Raw genomic sequence first — 12,146 nt, 5'->3', positions numbered from 1 at the left:
AAAAATTAGTTTTAGATGGACAGTTATTAAAAACCCACATTAACCCTGTGTGATACTGGAGTGTGTGTGTATTTTATTTTTTTCATGTCCAGTGATGTGCAGCTCTGGATCAAAAGGGGGAAAAAAAAAAAAAAAAAGGAGGAGGAGGAGGGAGCGGTGGGAAGCTATCAGCAGGGAAACCAAACACACACGCTCCCGAGCAGATTCTTACACACCTCCATTCAGCACATTAGCACATGAAGGGGCAGGGGATGGAAAGTCGTTCCAGTTGAGCGTGGGTGTATTTGTGTGTTGACTCCAAATTGCTAAAAAGGGCCCAGAGGCTTTCGATTGCATTAAATCTCGGAGTCAGCTTTGGAGAAGCTAGTTCAAGGTACCTGTCCTCTAGAGTGGGAGACAGCGGGGCCTTCGCCTGGTTGACTGACGCCCACCACAGCCCAGCGCCGGTTTCACTCTTTTGGAGATTGTTTTATAAGCCGGCTCCTTTTAAAGGGAGGCCAGTTGTGGCCTCGGGACTGGAGGGGAGAGAGAGGGAAGCTTGGCGCTGAGTTGGCAAGACTCATCTGACTTCCTCTTGTCTCCACTTTATTCCAATTAGTCGCAATGGAGAGGCTCCGGTCCCAAAACATTTAACAGTTCGTTTTTCTAAACAGCACTATGTTCACCATGAATTGCACATTTTCAATCCTACTGCTGATCATGGAAGCTCTGCCACCAAAGCTGACAGCAAAATTGTGCATTTATGTTTCTGTCTTGACTGAATAGTCCAAGGATGCCCCATGGACATTATATGCTTTATAATAACATCACATTCACAATAAAATTGATTGGAACACAATTAAATGAGTGACTGTATGTTTTACAATGACTAGCAACTTTGTGGATTTTTTTTTTTTTTTCTAAAATTTTCTAAAGAAATGCACTTTGGACGTAAGCTGAAAATACCTGGGGTCAATGCAGTTTGACTGGCGTTTGCAAACAAGTATTGCTCATTTCCACTGAGCAGTGCATAATGAGCTGGTTTGGTAAAAAACTAAAAAGCTATTTTTAGCTACAGGAGAGCGTCCCCCGTGCCAGTTGGTCTCTGACAGGGCAAGCGGGGTGAAACGCAAACCATCGCGTCAAAGCAGCACGACGATGAAGGTTGTCGTAAGCAGTGACGTTTTTCTGTCCGCCAATCAATGGGCTGTGTTGTTGTGACACCAGTAGCTCCACCCTAAGCGTACCGTACCGTTGTCCTTTGACCCAGTACGGCTCAGTTTCATGGGCCGCTTTTACATTGGAAACGGACAAGACAGCGAACCAAACCACAAAAACCCATGCTGTATTGCTTAAAACATATTAGAGCACCATCTTAAGTGATATTTTGGCTCTTATCTTTTTTAAAGGTCTTTATTTGAAAGTGTTCAAGCAGGAAAGTGGGTAATGAGAGTGAGGGAAGACATGTGGCAAATGGTCACCAGGCCGGGATTTGAACCTGCGACGGCCTCGTCACGGACGATGGCCTCCTTACGTGAGTTGTGTTTAAAACCCTGAAAGTATCTGTGGCATTTATTTTCACGACTCTCGTATGATTCAGTCCGGTTGCAGGCGGTTCAGTTTGGTCTAATTATTTCTCACAGCATTCAGTTCAGTTCAACCCAATTACTTTAAATCAATTTGAAATCCAAATGCAGTCAAAAATTATTCTAAAAACAGAATCCCATTCAGTCCAGTTAATCAGATTTGCATGTAGTAAAACTTAGTCCAATTAATGTCTCTTACTAACAGTCTTATTTGGTTATATTAATATTGATTGCATGCATGCCAGTTAATTACATTGACACGGAGTTTATTTCTGCCCAGTTATGGTTAAATTAAATGTAATATATCCAGATTCATTGGTTGCATTAGCTATAATAACATGGGAATAAAAAAAAATAGAGAGAGTTGTCTAGGAAGGGAAGCAAGCAGAGTCAACTCTGCAGAAAACCTTTCGGAAATGGGATTTTTAATAATCTTAATCGGACCAAACAGTTGAAGCCTGTATTTGGATCGAGCTTTAAACCAGCAGTGTGTATGCTTCAGCATCATGTGGGTCACATTTGACTTTATTCAGCACGCAGACGTTAAGAAAAAAAATAAAAAAATAAAATCCTAGATACAGATGAACAAAGACTAATATTGACAGAAAGATGGGGGAGGATTAGAAAGACACTCAGACAAGTAAACACCAACAAAGACGGCAGCGCGCAACGACGCTCGAGGGGAAACTGCTCTTTGAGAGGAGGAGAGAGACTGAGGAGAAAACAGCGATGGGAGGAGCAGGCAAAGAGAGAGAAATGCGAAACTGTGAGAGGAGAGGAGGGGTTCGAGGCAGCACTGCCAGTCTGGTAAAGGGTGTTTCTGTGTTTGTGCTGTCATGTCGGCGAACGAGGCTCAACACTTCCCCTGTGGAGTGGATGAGTGTAAGCGTGCCGCGGTTGGAGGCTGGAAGGCCGAGCTGTGATAGCATGTGGTTCGCAGGAGCCTCCTGCAGTTGGCTTCTTACAGCGAAGGAGGCTGGTGGAGAGGGCGATCGGGGCCACGGGAGCCAGCGACGACACGGGGGTCTTTCCTTTGCTGCGTTTTAGAGAGAACAACAGAAAAAAAAAAATTCAAAATGGTGTGGAGGCAGTCGAGGACATTTAATGCAACATGAAGGATGCGAGTGCCACCGGCGGGTTGTGGCAGAAAATCTGAAAAATCACAGCGAATGAAGCTAGAAAAAAAAACGGTACAGTTGTAAAATACGTATGTGCATTTTAAGAAGGCACTGGGAACACACCGTTTTCTTGACTGACACAAAACGAAAGTCAAAAAAAAAAAAAAAATCAGCTATCAGAAAAGAGAACTGTGGTACATGTGTGGTTCATTCTTAGGAACGATTTTCAGACGTTTGAAGGTGCTGCATCCATCTACACCAAGTACAGACATGATGGCAATGTCCAACCATCATAACGCTTAGGATGGTTCACAGAGATGAACATGTTTTAGTTCAAAATCTGCAGATTGACCCCAAAGCAAAAGCCAAACACTTCATGAAGACGGCGGATAAGGCAGTGCAACGTGTACCAACAGCTGAAAGAGCAACTGGGCAAGTGGTTCAATCCAGCCGGACGTAGTTCAGTTTAGTCTAAATGAACTAAATCAGGATGAATTAGTTCATTTAGAAACTAAATTAGTCCATTAGAAAGACTCGGACAGGATGGATGGTTTTGTCCGAGGCCGTGTGGAAGTTCATCCGCACCGCGCTCCGCCCTTTACTGGCTAGGAGATGAAATAAAACTTGACTGAAATCTTAATCGGAAACAGGATGATCCTCCGGCCACAGCTTGTACTTAGCAGCAGAATCCAAAAAAAAAAAAAAAAAAAGTGATTCAGTCTAACGCTGACCTATCCGGCATGCTGGATGATTTTCTGCTTCTTGTGTTGTTTGTCCAGATTAGTTTCACTTCTGCACGCAGGCTGTTCCATGTTCCGGTTTGCAATAGCAATGAGGATATCTGAGAAAACTCAGGCAAAACATAGCAGAATGAAAAGTCACTACCCCCAAAATATTTGTAAAATATTCCATGTGAAATGTCCAATTTTGCAGTTTGTCAGACATCACTGGTTTGTGAAGATATCATCCCCCCACCCACCCCCCCCCCCATCCTTCTTCGTAATTCACCAGATAAATGGTGTAAATTAGTCGGGGAACGTTCCTGGAGATTATTTCCAGCGTGATGGCTCCTGCACTCACTTAGGGTAGGAGAACAGCTCTGTGTTGGCATCCCTAATGTCGCCATAAATCCAATGCAAAACATTTTCTGCTTTCCATGCACGCACGGTGACAGAAGATTGCTACATCTGACGGGATGAAAAACGGGCGCGTAAATTAAACCGGGGACAAAGTGGAAATTGATCCGAGGTGGCATTCCAGACACTCGCCGTGCCCTTCTGTGGCTGCTTCACCCTCTGCAAATTGTTGTTTTTTCCCCTCTTGTAGCCCCCATTAGGATGATAGATGAGTAGATGAGAAGAGATGGAGAGGGTATGGTTAATCTTCCCGGGAGTGGAGGAGACGGAGCGGGGGGGAGAGAGAGAGAGAGAGGGAGGGAGGGAGGAGGAAGAGACCGGCGCGGCCTGTACATAAATAAACAGGGCGTCGCAGGACGGATGAAAAATGACTGCCATCGCCCCTGAAAAGACGGGAGGAAAGGGACGGAGCCGAGCACGACCGAGCGAGGGGATGGAAAGTGATTAAAAGGGAAGCGGGAATGAAAAGCAGAGAGAGGAGGAGGAAAAGTGGGATATAACGAGAGGGAGAGCAGCGGGATGTTGGTGGGCGAGGGGAGGGGATTCTGGAGGGCTATATTGAGCTCAGCCTCTCTACAGGAGCTGCTTAATGAGCACAGAGATTTTTAAGTAATTATTGGTTATCAACCTGATAATAGTCATTGCTCTGGTTTTGTGCAGCAGACTCCTTATACTTATTCAATTATAGCCTTTTTTTTTCTTTTTTTTTTTTAAACAAAGCCTTCTGTTTGGGCCCGGCCAATTGTCGTGTCCCTTTCCGCTGTATTTGCTTTAGTGACTCGCTGACTAAACCAAAGACTACAATTTGTTCAGGTATGAAAAAAAGAAAACTGCATCTTAAATGTTTTAAATAAAGAAATACTCGAGACGTCACTGCGTTAAAAAATTTTTTTTTTTTTTTTTGGTCAGCTACAATAGGAGAAAGTTCAGTCAAACGTCAAATCGTGTGAACTGTTGGCGTCGCGCGCCATTTTTGATTCCCTCGTTTTTAATTAGTCAACGGCTGATTGCGCTGACGAGGAAGACGACTGAGGAGGAGCCGCGTGTTTCTCAGCAGCCTCCACAGTGCAGGGAAGTCGTCCATTTTAAGGGCTGCAAGCTGCAGGAGACCTGCTAGCTTCTCATTAGCAGGTGAGACACACTGATGGGATCTTGGGATACAGTCGAATGGCTGGCCAGACAGACAGATGGTTCTCTGCTCCATTACTCAGGAATACAGCACTGCACTGGATGCTTTCCACTCCACATACACACACACTCACGCTCACACACACAGAGAGAGAGAGAGAGAGAGAGAGAGAGAGAAAAAGAGCACTTTAGTCTTTTAAGAGAATAAAAGAGGCAGAGAAGCATGCAGAGATGTGTTGGGAAAGTCTATAAAAGGACGAACCCAGAGATGTGAGCGCGCTGATGTTGCAGCCTCAGGATTTATTGCCTGAACAATGCCCTGGGTTTTTGTTAATGAAACTGGTCTCTTTAAATAATAAAGCTTGTTTTTTTTTACCCTCCTTTCAAAGTATTGGATTTAAATTTCAGATGAGTGCTGCGAGGGGAAAAGAGATACGACTGCTGCTCTGCTGAAGGAAAAAAAAAAAAGAAAGAAAGAAGAGAAGTCAGCGCTGGCTGCTGCAGCGTCTGTTGATTCAGTCATCAATTACAGCAGCAGCAGTCGTGATAAATAAAAGTCAACAACTGAGTAACAGTGAAACCCCGTCCAGCTGTTTATTGAGTTCCAGGCCCACAGCATCCGCCTGCCTGTACGCACACACACACACACACACACACACACACGCGAACACCAAACACACACACCATTGATCTCTATAAGGTTTTCAAAGTCGACACGTTTGATCAAAGCTGGTGGAGGGTGGGGAGCAGTTTTCCGAAGGCCAGTAATGCTACCTGAGGAAGAATAAGAAGGCGGTGGTGGTGAGGCGTCTCTGATGCCGTGACAGATCTGGATCAAGAGTACCTATCGCAGAATCAAAGTCAGCGGCATCAATATTTCATCAGAGAAGAACCAGCCGGTCGCCGTTCGCCCTCTCTCCTGCAACCGTCTCGACCAAACGCTTGTTCTTTCCTGTCCTTTGCTTTCGTACAGAGATTCTTTTGTGGGTTACAGTCGCCTCAGTCTGAGTTGCCCAACCTGTGGATCATAGATTTATGTTATTGACACTGTCTCCTGGTAGCTTACAGTGGAGGCAGTGGGGAAAAATATATCTGTCTACTTACTGATTTTTTTTTTAATTTTTTTTTCTGGCTTTCTTTTTGACTTAAATGGTTCGGATATCTAAACATATCATGCAAAGACAACGAGAACAATACAAGAAGCACCTTTTCAAGCTGTTATTTTATTTATTAAGATAGAAAAGCCAAATCAACCATATGAGAAAAATATTAGTCCAGCAGCGGTAGAGAGATTTAATTCACATTTATGTGCTTACAGATCTCCATATTTTAACAAGATTATATGTGATGTAATTTACGCATTTTTTTGACAGTTTATTGATCAGTTTTCACCTCGACCTTCAGGTGCAGCAGTGTTATTGTCTTGTTTGAGCGACATGCTTGAACGATCCTTCACAGGACGACCTCAACTTGTTACCCCCCGGTGCAATAAATGAGCTTTTTGGTTCATTACCAAATGAAACGTGTGGCCACATCCCCATTCAATTGCCGTGACGTAAAGGACGGATCCGGAAACCTGCGTTAAACACAACAGACGTTTATTTCTCTACATAATACTTCTAAATAATCAGCATCACATAACTTGTACTGGCTCAGTAAGGTAGTTTTGATTGCTCTTTCATCAGTTGTTGAAGGTTTTCCTTTATCGCCGCTGTGCCACAATAAAAGAAAAGTCAAATATAGATGATAAAGTCAGTCAAACGCGTTCTGTTTTTGGCCTGTTCGTGTGGGAAGCTGCAGATTTCAGTCCAGATAGCTGCGATCGATACTGAAGAAGGAGCTTCTGTCTCGGTTGGCAACCTCTCAGTTAAAGGTTACATTAAACTGCATGGCAGTGGACTGTGGGGCTGGCTTTCCAAGAGCTTCCGGTTGATAACAGGCTTGATCTACCTAAGGGTGAATAGTTTCTCTGCAAGGGACAAGTATTAGGGGGGGCAGATCACTGGAGATAGGCAGCAGCCCCCCGGTGACCCTGTAAGGATTTGCGTGTTCGGATAACGGATGAATGGATTAGCGGGGGTGCATCCGGGCATGCGTGAATAATTTTGATTCAGTAGATAGTCAAACATATAATTTTCATGGTTTGTTTCTTGAATAATTACACCACTAATTACAAGAATAGCTCATGCAAATCATTAAAAGCCCCAAATTAATATGACATTCATGTAAACTTCCGATCCGTCCAGGTTCCGCCTGTTGTTCGAGTGTTAAAATGGGCTAAATAAAAGGCCGAGCTCATGAGATGTATATCAATATGAAACTTAAATAAGCTAAATAAATAATAATAATAATAATAAAACACTCTTAATCCTGTCAGTGCTGTCAGAATCATACAGCCTCAATGCATCACAATCTGGATTCTCCTCCAATCCCAAAACAGGGAGGCAGCAGCAGCACATGCTGTGCAGAAACTAGGCTGCAGAGTGCTTAACACGGCACCACGTCGACTAATACAGGAAGAGGTTAAGTTACTCCCCGAAAAAAAAAAAAAAAAACGGAATTAACGCAGGAGAGGGGAAATGAAAGTTTTGCATTATTTTTAGAAGGAAATTATGTCTGCGGATCTGGGTAATTATAAAGCAATTCAGGACTGACTGATAGGCCTCGGGTTTACTCCGCCAGCCGCACTCGCGCAGCCTTATCTGCACCCAGCACAACCGCACAGACTCCTACATCCATTTTAATATGGTAATTATCGGGCAAATTCTAAACAGCGAGCAAAAAGGAAAAGCTGGCGAAAGCACTTACAGTGGGATTCAGCCACCTGTCACCAACATCGACGCAACTCATGCTTTCCGCTCACTTCCCGATGAGCCGGGTTTATTCAGGGTATTTATAGACCTTCTCCCTCCTTTGTGTCCACTCCCAGGCGAGCTATTTGCGGGGCTTCGGCTGCCGTCACCGGGCTGATTCGCAAACGTGATAAACGTACGCACAGTGACTTGAGCTCAGTCATTTAGAATGAAAACCATTGTTCAAGCCTCTGCTAACAAGGCGCTTTATTCTCGCTTCTTTTCATTCTATATAGGCTGAAGATATTGTCCCGCAATACAATGTAAAAGCTGAGCTTCCAGATTCAGCCTGGGGAGCAAAAACACAGGATTTTGCTTGGCAACTCTTGGTCTCGGTTTGTTCGAATCGTGCGTCTTTCTGCTAAAGTAAAAGGATTTGAGAAAGTGTTAAAGACGGGGTGGGAGAGGTTTTCCCTCTAGAGGCAAGTTCTTCTGGTTTGAAGGGACTCTGGCAACTTCTCTTATGAGGAAGAAGTTCTGAGGAAGCAACAGCAGCCATTCTCTGGCTGGCAGCAGCTGACTGCTGACTAAATCTTGTTGGCAGGAACTTCTTCCATCCAAATTCACCCAAAGAAGAGGCAAATAAACCATCGCTTTTAAAGGTCAGAGCAGACAAAGGAGCACAGCAGACTGGTCAGAGGTGAAGTGGAGAAGTTCAAAGCAGGGTTTGGTTATAAAACAACATCTCAAGCTTCGGACATGTTAACTGTCATCACGTATGCAGCCGTAAAGCCAGACAAGCAGAGAGCTTTCTGTGCATCTTTCTAAAGCATAAAACCCAAAGTTCTTGCATGGATAATTATTCTATTTGCACGTGAAAGTGTGTTTTTTTTTTTTTTTTGGTAGACGGTAGCTGCGTTTTGATTGGCCATAAAATTGCGCAAATTGGAATTACAACAATAAATTTGTTTAATGGAAATGTGCCGATTTCAAGAAAAAAAGCACGTTTTTCGATAAATTTTATTTTTATTTTTTTTTATTTTTTTTTGACAGTATCAAAATTTGTGTATTTTGCAAAACTACAATGGAAACACTTTTTTTCGCATCACACGGCACAGCGACGCGCACGTCTGTAGGCAATGCCCTCATTGGACAAAACACTACTGGCCACTCCAGAGGTTGTTGTACAGTTCATCAAAAGTTGAGTTTGTCATTCAAAAAGTGTTGAGTCCATATATAGCTCTTCTTTAAAAATTGCTGACTGCAATTTCCCAAAAGTATTAGGGACGGACGTCTCGCTCTGATGCCCGATGATGAGTGCTAATAATTTATATTGACTTATCACATGAACAAGCTTTTTCAAAGCTGATTTTAATTGCGTATTTTATTTAATGGAAAAACCGTAATTGCGTTTTGTTTTGTGCATTTGTAATGAAGATGCAGGTGAAGGCAATGCTGATGCATCAGAGCTTTACATGAGTGATGACATTTGATGAGCTTGCCTTTATTTATTTATTTATTTTTTTGGCAAATGTTTTGTCATTTAAAACTCTTGATTGCTGTATCGAATCAAATCTGCTGTGGCTCGCTTGCATCTTTAAAACCGCTAATTCAGAAGTATCTGAGGCTCTCAGAGATCTCATTCCGTTTTGTCAGCAGATGTGCAGCCTCTCTCCCTCCACTGTAATAAATCCATCTTGTAATTTGTCCTTCCTTGCTGTCCCCTTTCTTTCTGTCGTTCTCGTCTCCCCTCCTGGGTTGGCTCTGCAGCTTAGCTTATGGGTCCAGGGATGTTGTATTAATTATCTTGCCTCACTGCACTCCCATCAAGCTGCCAGTAATAGGCCCGGCTCCAAGTTTCCCTCCTGGAGCGCACCAAGATGGCAGCATCCGTAAACAACTCGAAATTTACGGCACTGCAGTCTCAGCAGCGAGGCCCCTGCTCCTCCTCATGCTGAGGGACCGCAGGCTGGAGCATGCGGGTTCAGACAGACCCTTTCTTGGTTTAATATCTAAATGCACTTTTGTCGTATTCAAACTGTCGCCAACTCTTTTTTTTTTTTTTTTTCGCCTCAATTACCTCTCTGATACCTATGATTTGTGACTGCTGCTCAGAACAGAGTGCAACCTTTTTCAATGTGCACAGCATCACTGGGCCCATTGCTCAGCCCTGGAGCTGCAATAAACAACTTTGTCTACCTTCATATGTGGCAGGTTTGAAATGGGTGCAAATCTCTGTCAATGCCAACAAGGTTCGACAAGCAGCTATGCAAATCACTCTGCTCCTCTGAGGGGCTGTAATGAGGTACAAAGCTGTGTGTGTGTGTGTGTGTGTGTGTGTTACTGTAGCTGGAAATATCAGAAGCGCTTCTTGTGAAGTGCTGAGGTAACTCAAGGTGTAGAGATACAAATACGGCCCACGGAGACTCCCAAATCATATATTACCTTCCAGTAGATGGGTCACCAGATATATTTAGCGTTGTTTTTCTTAGAACTGCTTACACGTTTCAATTCAGAGTATCAGCGGTAAAGCATTAAAAGCACAAAGCGATGCAAAAATCACTAAATCCTCTACTGAGGATAGAGAGAGTGAAAGTTGGTTAGCGAAGAAGCATTGCTGACTGCGGATGTTCACTGAATTATTTTAGGCAAGTTGGGCAACTTGGGTGTCAAGACATAAACAACATAACCAAAAGTAAAAAAACAAAACAAAAAAAACACAGGGGAACAATATCCAAACTGAACAGAAAGCTAAGCTAGCAAGTTAGCTGGAAACTCACACATTAAATAAGGACAGATTTTAAATCAAAAACAAAAGTTAAGAAGTGCCACTAAATAATCCAGTTGATGATAAAGTAATACATTTTAAGTTGATGAAATGTAAAGATTTAGCTTCCCTTGAACCGGCGCTAGCTACTCCATAATGTTGGTCTGGAATCAAGATGCTGCTCCCTGACTGGTTTGTTTGTTGGTTACTGCTTCGCTGAAACACAACCTTGAACACTATTTCTTCTTTAGCAAAAGACAGCATGACCTCTTCAAGTATGCTGGTGCAGTAAAGCTGATCAATGACCCCAGGTGTGTAATAATTAGGGCTGATAGCATGCTAGCAGCATGATGCCCGAGCAGGATGCTTGTCTGAAGGCATCACTCTTTCAACAATAAAATGTGTGCGCGAGCGAGGAAGCAAATCTGATTCAGTTACAGCAGTTCTGTCAGGAGGGATGGACGCAGTTTCCAGCAAACTTGTGAAAGGATGGCAAAAAGATTTAACCCAAGTCATACAGTTCACAATGCAGTTCTACCAAATACTAAGGAAGATGTATGTTAACTTCTAAAGACCAAGGTGAAGGTTTTAAGAAAGTGTTTAGATGTATTTTTGTGGTATTTCGCAAATAGAACCAAAAGTAGTATTCCTTACAGATCTAAAACAGGAAAAGTCTGCTTAGCAAAATGGTTTTGTCTTTTCATACACTGTGCTTAAGCATCTAGTTTGAACTGCATTGTGTGCTGTGTTACAGAGCAGGACTCCAGCAGAAAGGGAACCGATGTCGTCGTGTTGACAGGGTTTTCCATTTTGCTGTTGAATATTTCAACCACTTGATCTTCATGTTTTAATAAAGATTAGGAGAGCCCAGTTCAAGGGCAGTTTCAACACTGGCAAAGAAGATCAAGCTAAGCCAAAAATAAATAAAAAATAGCGACATCTAAATGAGGACAAGGAGAACAAAACAGCAGGAAAATACATCAAAAACACTGAGGATGACATGATATTTTAAATTGTCACAATTAGAGGTAAATGCAGCTGAACACGAACAGTGATTGATCACATGTGTGGCTCTACCCTCACTTTGGGGGTCTTATGCTTAATTAAAATTAGAGTGGGGGTTGGCAAAGCTGGGGACCCTACAGTGTTGAGGATCTAAGATGAGATAAAGAACAGGAGACAAGAAAAAGAGGATGAGTCACTCCCCCAGTGGTGCACAGAAATACTCTGCTTCATCTATAAACCATGATCCGAGGCTTTTTTTTTTTTTTTTCAGTTTTATTCTTCCTTTGGGTGTGGCTTCCTCGACGGTAAAAATAGACCTCACAGAGGCACACACCCTTAAAGTCAGCCGAGTCGAACATCGTCATTCCAACGGGCGGATATCAAAGTGGACACACAAAAAAAAAAAAATCGTACCTCATGCATGTGTCGACACACCGTAACGATCCAGATGTGCGGCACACCAACAGCCATGCTGAGCTTTTCATCAGGGCCTCATCAACACACTGACTGGGACGCTTCAGTCTGCCAGGAGAGTCTGCTTCCAGGCCCGTCGTCCTCTTGGAGGCTGCGGCTCTGCTTGCTTTGGGGAAATCAGTCGAGCAGCAACAAGGCGAGGGAGAAAAAAAAAAAAACGA

General features: G+C 43.3%; 1 long non-coding RNA gene across 1 annotated transcript; it reads right to left on the bottom strand.

Moving 5' to 3' along the window:
• Positions 1 to 884: 884 nt before the first annotated feature.
• LOC106944241 (uncharacterized) lies at positions 885 to 12,014 on the bottom strand. The gene is made up of 2 exons (XR_001424170.1): positions 11,926 to 12,014; positions 885 to 2,601 (listed from the first exon to the last, which is right to left on the bottom strand). It is a non-coding gene; the product is annotated as an uncharacterized LOC106944241 (long non-coding RNA).
• Positions 12,015 to 12,146: the final 132 nt, after the last annotated feature.

Source organism: Poecilia latipinna, unplaced genomic scaffold, assembly GCF_001443285.1.
Source record: "Poecilia latipinna isolate Pla-1442-1.1 unplaced genomic scaffold, P_latipinna-1.0 Scaffold102, whole genome shotgun sequence".
Lineage (NCBI taxonomy): Eukaryota > Metazoa > Chordata > Actinopteri > Cyprinodontiformes > Poeciliidae > Poecilia > Poecilia latipinna.
This window is presented reverse-complemented; position numbering and strand designations above follow the sequence as displayed.